This window comes from Bicyclus anynana, chromosome 25, assembly GCF_947172395.1.
Source record: "Bicyclus anynana chromosome 25, ilBicAnyn1.1, whole genome shotgun sequence".
NCBI classification, from domain to species: domain Eukaryota; kingdom Metazoa; phylum Arthropoda; class Insecta; order Lepidoptera; family Nymphalidae; genus Bicyclus; species Bicyclus anynana.
In genome coordinates, this window is record NC_069107.1 from 6871908 (window position 1) to 6883933 (window position 12026).

At 36.9% G+C, this 12026-nt stretch overlaps 1 protein-coding gene across 10 annotated transcripts in view; it reads right to left on the minus strand.

Annotated features, from left to right (window-relative positions):
- LOC112058339 (plasma membrane calcium-transporting ATPase 3) overlaps positions 1-12026 on the minus strand; it is a 254080-nt gene that overhangs the window by 143315 nt on the left and 98739 nt on the right. The window contains exon 1 of one of the 10 annotated variants that reach the window (XM_052889312.1): positions 7053-7302. The exons of the other annotated variants lie outside the window; for them this stretch is intronic. The gene's annotated coding sequence lies outside the window, so the exon portion shown is untranslated. Of the gene's footprint in view, positions 1-7052; positions 7303-12026 lie in introns of those variants that run through there. 10 annotated transcript variants of the gene reach the window in all.

Genomic DNA, 12026 nt, shown 5'->3' on the forward strand with positions numbered 1-12026 from the left:
AGAAAATATACTTTACTAGCTGACGCCGCGCGGTTTTATTCGCGTGGTTCCCGTTCCCGTAGGAATACGGGCATAATATAGCCGCCCTCATAATATAGACTTCCTCGATAAATGGGCTATGTAACACTGAAAGAATTTTTCAAATCGGACCAGTAGTTCCTGAGGTTAGCACGTTCAAACAAACAAACTCTTCAGCTTTATAATATTTGTATAGAATCTACACCACAAAGAACAAACAAGACAATACTATACAATACCATACAAGAATGGATAGGAAGACGGATCAAAGGTTACATTATTTTTTTTAATTAGTAGCCCACGCCCCGCGATTTCACCCGCGCAATTGCCGTTCTCGTGAAAATACGGATATAAAACATAGCCTGTGACACTCGCAAATAACGTGGCCTTCTATTGGTAAAATTATTTTCAGAATAAGTTAAAGAAATAGATCAAGAGATAACTTACAAAGGAATCAAGATTGGAGAAATAATTTTCCAAATATTACTATTTGTATATTTTTGATAGCTGACATCAAGGCCTAGCCAGGACAGTAGAAAAATTAAATTTTCATTACTCGAAATAAGTATTAAAAAATAATTACCATGTATAAAATCAACACTTAAGTATATTTTCATCACATTGTATGACTAAATTGCACTAAAGGTAGGGATTTTTGTATTTTGTACAAAAATCAATCTAACCGTAAAATTTCGAGTAACATAATATACTGCGTTATTCTAGTAGGCATTGATGTCAGCTATCATCCTGTAGAGATGTCGTAATAGTTACGGAACACCCTGTGTATAGTGCCTACTGCCTACCCTAATTAAACGTAGTGTGCACATCACATGTACGTTTACGGCTATCAAGTACTGCTGCCGGCGTGACAATTTTCCTTATAATTTTATAACTTACCATGAATCATGGTTTTGTTATTTTATACTAAGTAGAAGAAACTCGCGTAGTTCCTTATCCCGCGTAGTACCTTATCCCGCAGGAGTACGGGAATAAAATATATCCCATGTTACTCCCTGATAATGTAGCTTTTAATTGGTGAAAGAATGGGGATGATGACTAGGTTTGAATATATTGATTTTTTTGATACATTCGGGTAAATAAGGTCAATGTTAACTAATTTATATATAAAAAGCAAAGATTGACTGGATATTTGCAAAATAAATAAGATTATAAAATTTCAAAATCTACTAAAAATATTTTATCGTAATTAGATGAAAATTCATACAGTTTTAGCTTCCTTACATTCAATGTGACATTTTTTAATATTTGAACTATAAACATAAACGCAGAAATAACAAAGATATTAGTCATTTTGTTTAAACACCCGTACAAATCTAACGATCATTAATTGCCTACGACGTGATAAGTTCGTACCATTTTGTATGGGGCGTTTTTCAGGGATCCGCGACAGCGCCGCAAATCTGACCCTTTAAATCGCTGTAGCTCCGAAAGTAATTATCGCAGATACCTTGTTACTTTTACAAAATTACTTTGCTATTAGCGTACTCTTAATTTATCATCATCATCATCATCATATCAGCCAATGGACGTCCACTGCAGGAAATAGGCCTTTTGTAAGGACTTCCAAACATCACGATACTGAGCCACCTGCATCCTGCGAATCCAGCGAATCCCTGCGACTCGCTTGTCTTGTGACTGCGACAAGCGAGTCTTAATTTATATACAATTTAAAAAATCATTTATTTTTCAAATCGAACCAGTAGTTTCTGAGATTAGCGCGTTCAAACAAACAAACTCTTCAGCTTTATAATATAAAGTAGGTAGGTATAGATCTGTTACAGTTTAATAAACGAACTCATAGAATGCATGGTGATTCAAGTGCTATAAATAACAAATGACTAGCACCGTTTAAACATTGTCAAGAAAATTAATTATGCAACTTGCCGCTTCCCGTATTCTGCCGGTCCAAGGAATCCTACGCGAGGAGTCTCATCTATTTAGTATTCTGTTCTCAAAGGGGATCGGGTTTACATTTTTGAACCTGTGTATACTTTGAATGGGTGATTTTAACATTACAAAGCCACCACATTCCAAACTCTATAACTAACTACCGTAGGTAAAAAACTAATTTTACTTAATTGAAAAAAAATACTGCCTTTCCTTTCTTGCCTCCAATTTGACGCCTCGCAGTTTTACCCGCAGAATGCCGGGATAAAATATAGCTTATCACACACTCACAAATAACAGGCAGGGCTTTTTAGTGGTCAAAGAATTTTCAAAATCGATTAGGTAGATTAATTACAAACTTTAACCTCATTATAATATTAGTAACTAGCGGACGCCCGCGACTTCTTTCACCTGAAACCTACCCCTACCTTACCCTACTCCCATCCTACACCTACCCTACCCCTACTCAACCTTTTCCCTACCATACTCCTACCCTAAGTATCCTATGTCCGTCCCCTGGTTTCCAAGCCAAATCGGTTTAGCCGTTCTACAGTTATAAATAGTGTAACTAACACGACTTTCTTTTATGTATTTTAGACAGATACGAGTAGATAGAGCATAGATGTCAAAATTGGTCATATTTATATCTTTGAGCCATCGATCTTCTATAAAAAGTGGATGCACAATCAGCGACCAAAAGACGTCCCCACTGTCCCCACAAGTGCCAACACAACTTCTTGGCACTCAAATCAAGTAGACACATTTGCAAATTCAACCTTAAACTCAATGCTTAAGGTTGAATTTGCTCTGAATTTGGAATTTTATTGAATATTGGCATATATTTAAAGGCAAAGCAATATTGGCCAGTTTTTAATTGAAATTTTCTACATGTTTCCGCGTCCTTTTATTATAAGAGGTCAATGTTATGAGCATAATTGAACAGCGTTTGCATTGACAATCCGATTACCAGCACCGGCTGTATCTAGTTAGGAACAAAGGTTACGTAACACTAACCAAGTTAGTGACACACATTAATGGAGTTAGTCTTTACATCGTAAGACCAACTTATACACGCAACTTACGCAATAAAGCCTACCGTAATATTTCAATTTACATAGGGTGAAGATTTCTCTCAAACCCTCTTACAACCCTTTAGACTTTATCGTGTTAGTTGCAAGCCTTGTGGAGTATTGTATATATAGGCGATATTTTACCACTTGCTTGGAGTCAATTATTACTGTATAAAAAAATTAAACTTTCCAAGATTAGATCAAAAAATAGCAACATGAGAAGTTTTATAAAATGTGCCATATAAGGCAATATAACTTACTTTCAGTGTGATGTAACTTTTTCGTAGTCAACTAATACAAATATCGAAAAAAGATGATCGACAATGTCCTTGTAATGTCGTCACCAAAGATTTGATTTTGACACAATTATTTGATTTTGACACTTTAATTAGTATTGTAAACTTTCTTGATTTTGACATTTTAATTAATATTGTAAACCTTCTTGATTTTGACATTTTAATTATTTTTTTATTATTGTAAATTTTTGGTAAATTATTTTAGATTGTAGGTTAATCTTTTACTTTAAGTTATTAACCGGACTCTGCAGTGTTGTGAATGCCTGTAAAAGATGGCTGCAGTAGTTCAAGAATTTTGTAACTCACTTATATATAATGTTTTCTGCTGTCATTGTTGGCGTTACAAATAAATAAATAAATAAATAAATAAGATATTCAAGTATTTATATCATTTCAACAGAATGGCAGGAAGTAAATTTAATTTAGCTTTCAAAATTTGAAGTAACAAGTCAAGTAAAAGAAAATGTAACATTTAAGGCAATCAGTAAACCGTACTTCAAAGTGCAAAGAACATCAAGATAGGTAAACTTTTAAAAAAATCGAGATCGTCGAGATGTCTACATTCATTAAGAAATACCAAATTTGAAATAGATGGCCACAGGAGGTAACAAATTAAGCCTACAAGGTTTAACACAAAAAAATAACTAAAAGAGCAGTTTAAGTAAAACCTGAAAAGAAAACGTGCCATTTAAGGCACAATCAGCAAAACTTACTTCAAAGTGCAGTGAACCTAGATAAATAACCTTTTCTAGGAGTCAGTAGAAATACTACATTGGAAATAGATGGTCAGAGATTTAACACGAGATATATAGACATACCAAAAGGGCAAGTTAATTAAAACCTGCCAATAAAATGTGCCAATTAAGGCACATCCTTACTTCATAGTGCAGTGAACCCAGATAGGCAACCTTTTCGAGTTGTCGGCAGAGGTATTTACAGAAATACCACACTGGAAATAGATGCAAATCCGCAATCCTACACGGGAATCAATACAAAAAGCTACGTATCTGATTCGGCGGGTCTCAAAGCAAACATTAGGCTGTATTCCATTACACTCTGACCTTTGCCGACAAATGGACGAGATGCCATCGATCCTAAGACAAATTCGGGTGAATCACATCGGAACCCACCGCCTAATTTAAGCCTCCAACTTTTAATACAAGATATAATAAACACATAATAGATGGAAATGTTCAATGAAAACCTGCCAATAAAATGTGCCATTTAAGGCACAATCTTACTTCATAGAGCAGTGAACCCAAATAAGTAAACTTTTCGAGTTGTTGGCAAAGGTATTTTCAGAAATACCACCTTGGAAATAGATGCAAATCCGCAAACCTACACGGGAATCAATACAAAAAGCTGCGTATCGGATTCGGCGGGTCTCAAAGCAAACATTAGGCCGTATTCGATTACACTCTGACCTTCGCCGACAAATGGACGAGATGCCATCGATCCTAAGACAAATTCGGGTGACTCACATCGGAACCCGCCTCCTTTGGCTCGATATAATTATTTCGCGTCTAGACAACTGGCGTCGACCAGGCGGCGTCTATGGAGACATAATGATGCTGCAGTGACATTTTGGTGGCAAATTTTCCGTTGGAAACACATTTATGAAAAAACAAGCTGACGCCCGCGACTTCGTCCGCGTGGAAATCAATGTAAACTTTTAACCAATATTCCACCACTCTAGGGGTTGAATTTTAAAATTTCTTCAATTACATTATATTTCGTATTTTTTTCATGATTTATAAATAGATTTTTAAAACTGTAACTCTAAAAATTAAGGACTTACCATACAAACTTTCTACACCTATTTCACCCCATTTTATTTTTTTTATTTTAGGGTCAAAAAGTACCCTATGTTTTGTTCAAAGATCCCATTTACCATTATACCAAAATTCATCTTGATCGATTCAGCCGTTTAGCCGTGAAAAGGTAACAGACAGACAGACTTACTTTCGCATTTACAATCCTATACTATGCTACTAATATTATAAACGCGAAAGTTTGTTTGGATGTTTGTAACTCTTTAACGCCGCTACTACTGAAGCGATTTGGCTGAAATTTGGAATGGAAATAGATTTTACTCTGGATTGACACATAGGCTATTTTATCCCGAAAAATCCATGGTTTCCCGAGATTTGCGAAAACTGATAATTTTGATGATATGAATGTTTGTTACTCTTTCACGCCTCGACTACTGAACCGAATTACCTGAAATTTGGTATTAAGATATATTATAGTCTCGATTAACAAACACATAGGCTACTTTTTATCCCGGAAAAATCCATGGTTCCCGAGGGATTTGTGAAAAACTAAATTCCACGCGGACAAAGTCGCGGGCGTCCGCTAGTATTAATATAAATTACTAAGCTCACGTGATTATCGTCGGACTATACCCGACTAGTTTCGAATGCATATGCCGTTCTTAGACATGAGCTTGTTTATGATACGAGGGCAGTGCGAGGTGCTCTTGACAATCACATGGTAAGCAATGTTGTAGTTCAGGCTGCGACGTGCTTACCTACGAAAGGATTTTGCAAGAGGGTCGGATTAAGGAGGTCTAAGGGCGGACGAAGTCGCGGGCGTCCGGTATAAAATATCTCTATTGTCACTTTAAACTTGGACAAATAACCTTAAAACCTTCCAAAGCTACCATCGTTTTTACCAAAATGGTATTTTTACCCTTTATAAAATGTAGTAGGTCTGGTTATTGCAGGCGCTTTTACTTAGACTTAGTCAATAACTACCGATTTTGACAGCCTTCTTGGCGCAGTGGTATGGTCGGTGTATTTACAAGATGGAGGTCCTGGTTTCTCTGGGATTGAGGTTTTCTTAATTGGTCCAGGTCTGGCTTGTGGGTGGCTTCGGCCTTGGCTAGTTACCACCTTACCGGCAAAGACGTAAGCGATATAGCGTTCCAGAACGATGTAGTGTAAAAACCGAAAAGGGGTGTGATTTTTCATCCTCCTCCTAGTTAGCCCGCTTCCTAATACGTTAGTTCGTTTCCATCTTAGATTGCATCATCACTTACCATCTGGTGAGATTGTAGTCAAGGGCTAACTTGTAAAGAATTAAAAAAAAACGATCGATAACTCAACCTTCTCCGAAAATACGTTTGAAAAATCGATGTACAATGGAAGAATTACATTTGCACGAGTACGTTCGACACGCCCTATATTTGATTCATTCGCAAATGTCACGATGTTACTCCACTTCGAGGAATGTTCTATTGAAAGGGGAAACGGGGGGTAATTAGCAAATGCAATATAACATCACTCGGATATTTTTTTTTAATTTATTATATTTTTAAATTTAATAACCGAGTTAGTTTTATACAATGAACTAGCGAACGCCCGCGACTGCGTCCGCCCTTAGACCTCTTTAATCCGGCCCTATTGCAAAATCCTCCACTAACTATAAACTACCTCCCTGCCAAATTTCACCTTTGCACATCAAGTGGTTTTTGAGATTTCGTGATGAATGACCTTATATTAAGATTATTTACGATTTCTATAAAATATATTGGAAACAATAAGTACATTAGAATTATAAAATGGTTACAAATCAGTGACGTGCATAGATACAAAAATGCCCTGCCTACTCTGAGGACTGATTATGTATCTTATATTACACGAAGAAATCTCATTTAGTACCCACCTACATAATACCCGTAGTTAAAAACCCTGTGCACGCCCTATTCTGTATGAAAATGATAAAACGGTCACAAATGGCGATTAAATAGTACACATACCTCGGAAAATATAGAGAGCGCTAGTAAGGCAAGAGAATGAGGACGGAATATACAACGCGATGTTCCCGGAAACTCCTCTTATCTCCATGTCAGCGCACACCGGCCGTTCCCGAAATGTCCACTAACACTTGGCGTATTCATATTTTACAGCCGTACAATCCTTTCACGCGAGCCGTTCACCAAATTCATGAGGCACTTGAGTCATAATTGCTAGAGAATTTTCGCGCGGCACTAGGGGGGCACACATATTATGAAATAGTAACGGGGACACGTGCTACCGCGGCAGAGAGGGACGGATTCACTGAACGTCCTTGATGAGGGGGAGCGCGGGGCGCCTGCGGCATCAGACGTTTCAATCATCCCCAGGGCGAAAAAGACGCCGATACGCAGTGCCCGCGAGCGGGAGCGAGACGCGCGGCGCCGTGCTATTGACCGGCCCGCAGACCACGCCCACCCGGGTGAGAGGGGCGCGCTGATGCCCCAAGTGAAAATCGAACGTCGGCCCGGGCAGACGCGACCGGCTCAGCTGCTGCATCAAGGTTACCCACTTGCACCTCTCACCTTTTCATGAGTTCCTAGTACTCATTACTATACTGGTAGCTAGATCAAACCTATTATCGAATTTTCCAAAGCTAATTAAAAGTGGTGGTAAATTGATTTTTTTCGTGTGATCTGGTTACATAATATCGTAACGATAACATTTTATTTACAGAAACCATTCACCGTTATCAATTTCATAATTACATATTAATAAATTCGTGACCTAACCACTGGCACCTCTTACCTTTTCATGAGTTCCTAGTATTCATACTGGTAGGGTAGTTAGATCGTAGCTCTTTCAAACCTTTAGAAAATTATAAGAGATTTTTTGTACTTCTCTTTGGTAATATAATACTACACACACTACACAACTAATTACTTCGTAAATAAAACCGTATCTATGTAAAATTTCATTTCAGAAATCATTCACCGTTATCAATTTCATAAATGATAATCTCATGTACCTCTTACTTGGCAATGAATCCCTAGTACTCATTACTACTAGCAGCTTCATCAAACCTTTATTAAAATTCGCGAAAGCTCAATAAGAAAGATTAAAATAAGTAAGATTTTCATACTCTCGTTGGTAAAGGTTACTTTATAATAAGGTTACATAACGAATTTCTTCCGAGATAAAACCGTATCTATACAAGATTTTATTTATAGAAACCATTCACTGTTATCAATTTCATATGATAAACTTTAGTATGCGATTTTTATATTAGACGCAATCTGGCTCTGAATATGATAAAGTCTCTATTGATTTTTTTTATATCTTCTACTCTCGTAGCCTCTTTCTCGTTAGTCCAGTAGTTAGCCTAGGTAGCTTCGGGTAAATAGATCCAGGGTTCGAGGTTGAGGTCGGGCTATGAAGTAGGTACATACTAAGATTTTCTTTCTTCTAAGAAGTTTTCAGTAAAAATTCTCAGGAATTCAGAGTTAGGAAGTCCAATTGGTGAGTCCAAGTTCCATATCCACTCTTTAAAGAGGGAGGCCTTAAAATAAGCTGATAATGATGATGATGATGATGATGATTGTCATTCTTGCGCATCTAGGCAAACAATATTTTCTTTACCTTCATCTATCTATACTAATTATAAAGAGGTGAAGTTTGTGAGGTTTTAGGGGGTAATCTCTGAATCTACTAGACCGATTTTAAAAATTCTTTTACCACTAGAAAGCCACGTTATTTGTGAGTGTCATAGGCTATATTTTATCCCTGTATTCACACAGGAATAGGAACTACGTGGGTAAAACCGCGGCGCGTCGGCTAGATATAAATATTGGGCATATTCAACATATACGCTACGTATACCGTGTACGCAAGTTACGTAACTGAGACCATTCCATACCGTAATGAAATCTTGTAAGCAATAAATTTCTGCGATATTTCGCAACGTTTAGTTGAGTATACCGGTATCGTAAAGATCAAATAAAATTGGTGTATCTACCTTGGCTCGTTTTATAGGGACTCAAAAGAGGAGATGCATATATTTTTTCAAAAGTCCAATATGTCCACCTTTTTAGGGTTCCTTAGTCCACAAGGAAACATTGTTTCGCCATGTCCATCTGTCCGCGGTTTAGCACAAAGACTATTACTGCTACAAAGCAGTAAATTAGCATGAGTATGTACATTAAAAATAAAAACAAAATCGTAAAAGAAAACCATAAAAAATATTTTTTTTCTAGTACATGTAAAGTAGGGAGTTTAGCACAAAGACTATTACTGCTACAAAGCAGTAAATTAGCATGAGTATGTACATTAAAAATAAAAAGAAAGTCGTAAAATAAAACCTTGAAAATTTTTTTTTAGTAAACACATGTAATAGTAAGTGGGGATGAATTATTTTATACTCATTTATTTCATAGTGTGGGATATCGTTCGATAGGTATTTGAAATATATGAGGGGTCTTCTATCAATATATGTTTCTATTTAGGGATTCGTTTGTAAAACATTAAGCTTTTAAGAGCAAATTTTTGTTTGAGTCAAGTGGGCTCTCTACCGGCTAAACAGTTGTTTAAGAATACGGGAACAAATTCACTAGAGTAAGATATTAATTGATTATGATACACGGCTAAAACTCACGTGATATTAGGTCGGAGTATGCCCGACTAGTTTCGAACCCATACGGGGTCCTTAGTCATGAGCTGGTTCTTGCATCGTTGGTTTAGCCGTGTTTCATAATCAATTAATATGAATAACACTCACGATAGTTTAAATTCTACAAAAAGAGTAAGATATATTATGAAATTACAAGGAAAACTTTAACAGCTAAGTAGCAATCGCTATTTAAATAGTAATAGTCGACCAATGTGATATTTTTGTGCATTATAGATTAAAATAGTAACTTATTCTACGGAACCCTACACTGCGCGTGACGTGACACGCACTTGGCCGATTTTTTTAACCAAGTTCAAGGAATTAATTTTCAATTCGTCGGCCAACACTCTGGTAGGAATCTTACCTGTTACATATTATAATTAAAGGTTTTACTTTACTTCATGAAATATTTTAAAATAATAATTTACACTTTACTGGTCAATTTCATATTACTGTTGAGAGAAATAGCAAACATGAAATAGAGTTAAGCCACAGCTTAACAGAATCTTAAAGTAAGACAAGTAACTCCCTAAGAAATCCGACATGGGAATTCGAAAATGCACAAAAGGAATCTCTTAACGGGTAATCCCTCTTGAAAGAACGTAACTTAGCTGTTTTGTAGAAAACAAACACAAAGGCTTATTCAAAATGAAAAAAAAACAAATAAAATTTCATTCATTTGAACAGTCATTATAGACTTGGTCGCTAACTATGGGCCTCATATGAAGGCTCAGAGTCACACAGCGGGCGATGGAAAGAGCTCGAAGTATCTCTGCGTGATCGAATCAGAAATGAGGAGATCCGCATGAGAACTGACATAGCTCAATGAGTTGCGAAGCTGAAGTGGCAATAGGCGTGGCACATAGTTCGAAGAGCCGTTGGACGTTGGGGTTCCAAAGTGCTGGAATGGCGACCCCGCACTAGTAAGCGCAGTGTCCCCTCATCAGGTGGACTGACGACATCAAGCGAGTCGCAGGGATTCGCTGAATGCAGGCGACAGGGACAAAAGGCCTGTCCTGCAGTGGACGTCCATCGGCTGATATGACGATGATGATGATGAACAGTCATTATACTATACAACCAAAAAGAGAAAAAGTATTTTTTTTACACTTAACAAACAATCGGTAATTTTTGTATGGAAGTTGCCATTTCGAATTACTTTTTGCGGTTCTCGTAGGTACAGTAAGAAGTTAACCGGTCTACTACCAAAAATAAAGTATAAAAAGTATATCCCGACTACGTAAAAAGGAGACTAAAAAAAAAACGAAACGAGAAAATATTTCAGAACGAAATAGAGAAATGCATAGGTACAAAAACGGTCATGGCGTGGTCTCCTTGTAAAACCGATTTCCAGTAGTTAAGGTGCTATGGTGGAACATAGAACTTCCTTTTGGCTTCGACGTAGTCGGGTAAAAATAGAAATACCTTATTGTGTCCACTGTTGAATGAGGTTACGTACCTGTAAAAACAGAATAAAATGGTTAAATAAATAAAAAACTACTATTAATCACCAAAATAATTACATGAAATACTTTATTACTTCTACAGCTGTAACACGAGTATTCACTAAATCGGTCGTATTCAGATAATAAGACTATAATGAAAGCACACAGAGGGCCTAGTGGCAGTTTGATACTGTTATTATCGCGTTGAAGTAAACGCGAATTTCTAAGGAATTGATACAGCGCCATCTAGTAGCACTACTGCACAACTGTTTCGATTCCATATAAATTCGCGTTTACGTCATGTATAAAAACATCGAAAACTCCCACTAGGCACACTGAACTAGTTTGACATTTATTGGTTAAGTTATGCAATATAATATTTTTATTAAAAATTGGTTGGTCTTTGCTAACCCAAACAGGCGCGGTCGGGATAATCATCCAAAAAAGATCGAAGATACACAGTTCAGCAGGGCAAACTAGTCAAGAGGCAGTAATTTTGTTGTTTTTACAAATTTTAACTGGCTGTGACGTCACCCAGGGTCTCAGCTGAGAATCAGCGCTATGCATTGCTTTTTTAATACTGCGCCATTTATGTGAACCCTCTTCTTCTTAATCTCTTCTTAATGTGAACCCTTTCTGTTTGGTGTCACAGACAGTAACATCTAAAATAGGATATGAGTACTGTTTGAGTCACTATAAAATAATAAACGTATTTTCTTTCTTTCTTTCACTTCGCTATTACTTAGGTGCGTCTGACAATAACAATAAATGAAAAGCTGGATGTCAACCACCAGTTAAATATATAAAATATGTATATCATATGTGTAAATCTAAGTGTCGCCGCACACGGGTTACACGCGACAGCCACAAACGCCGCCACAAGAAGG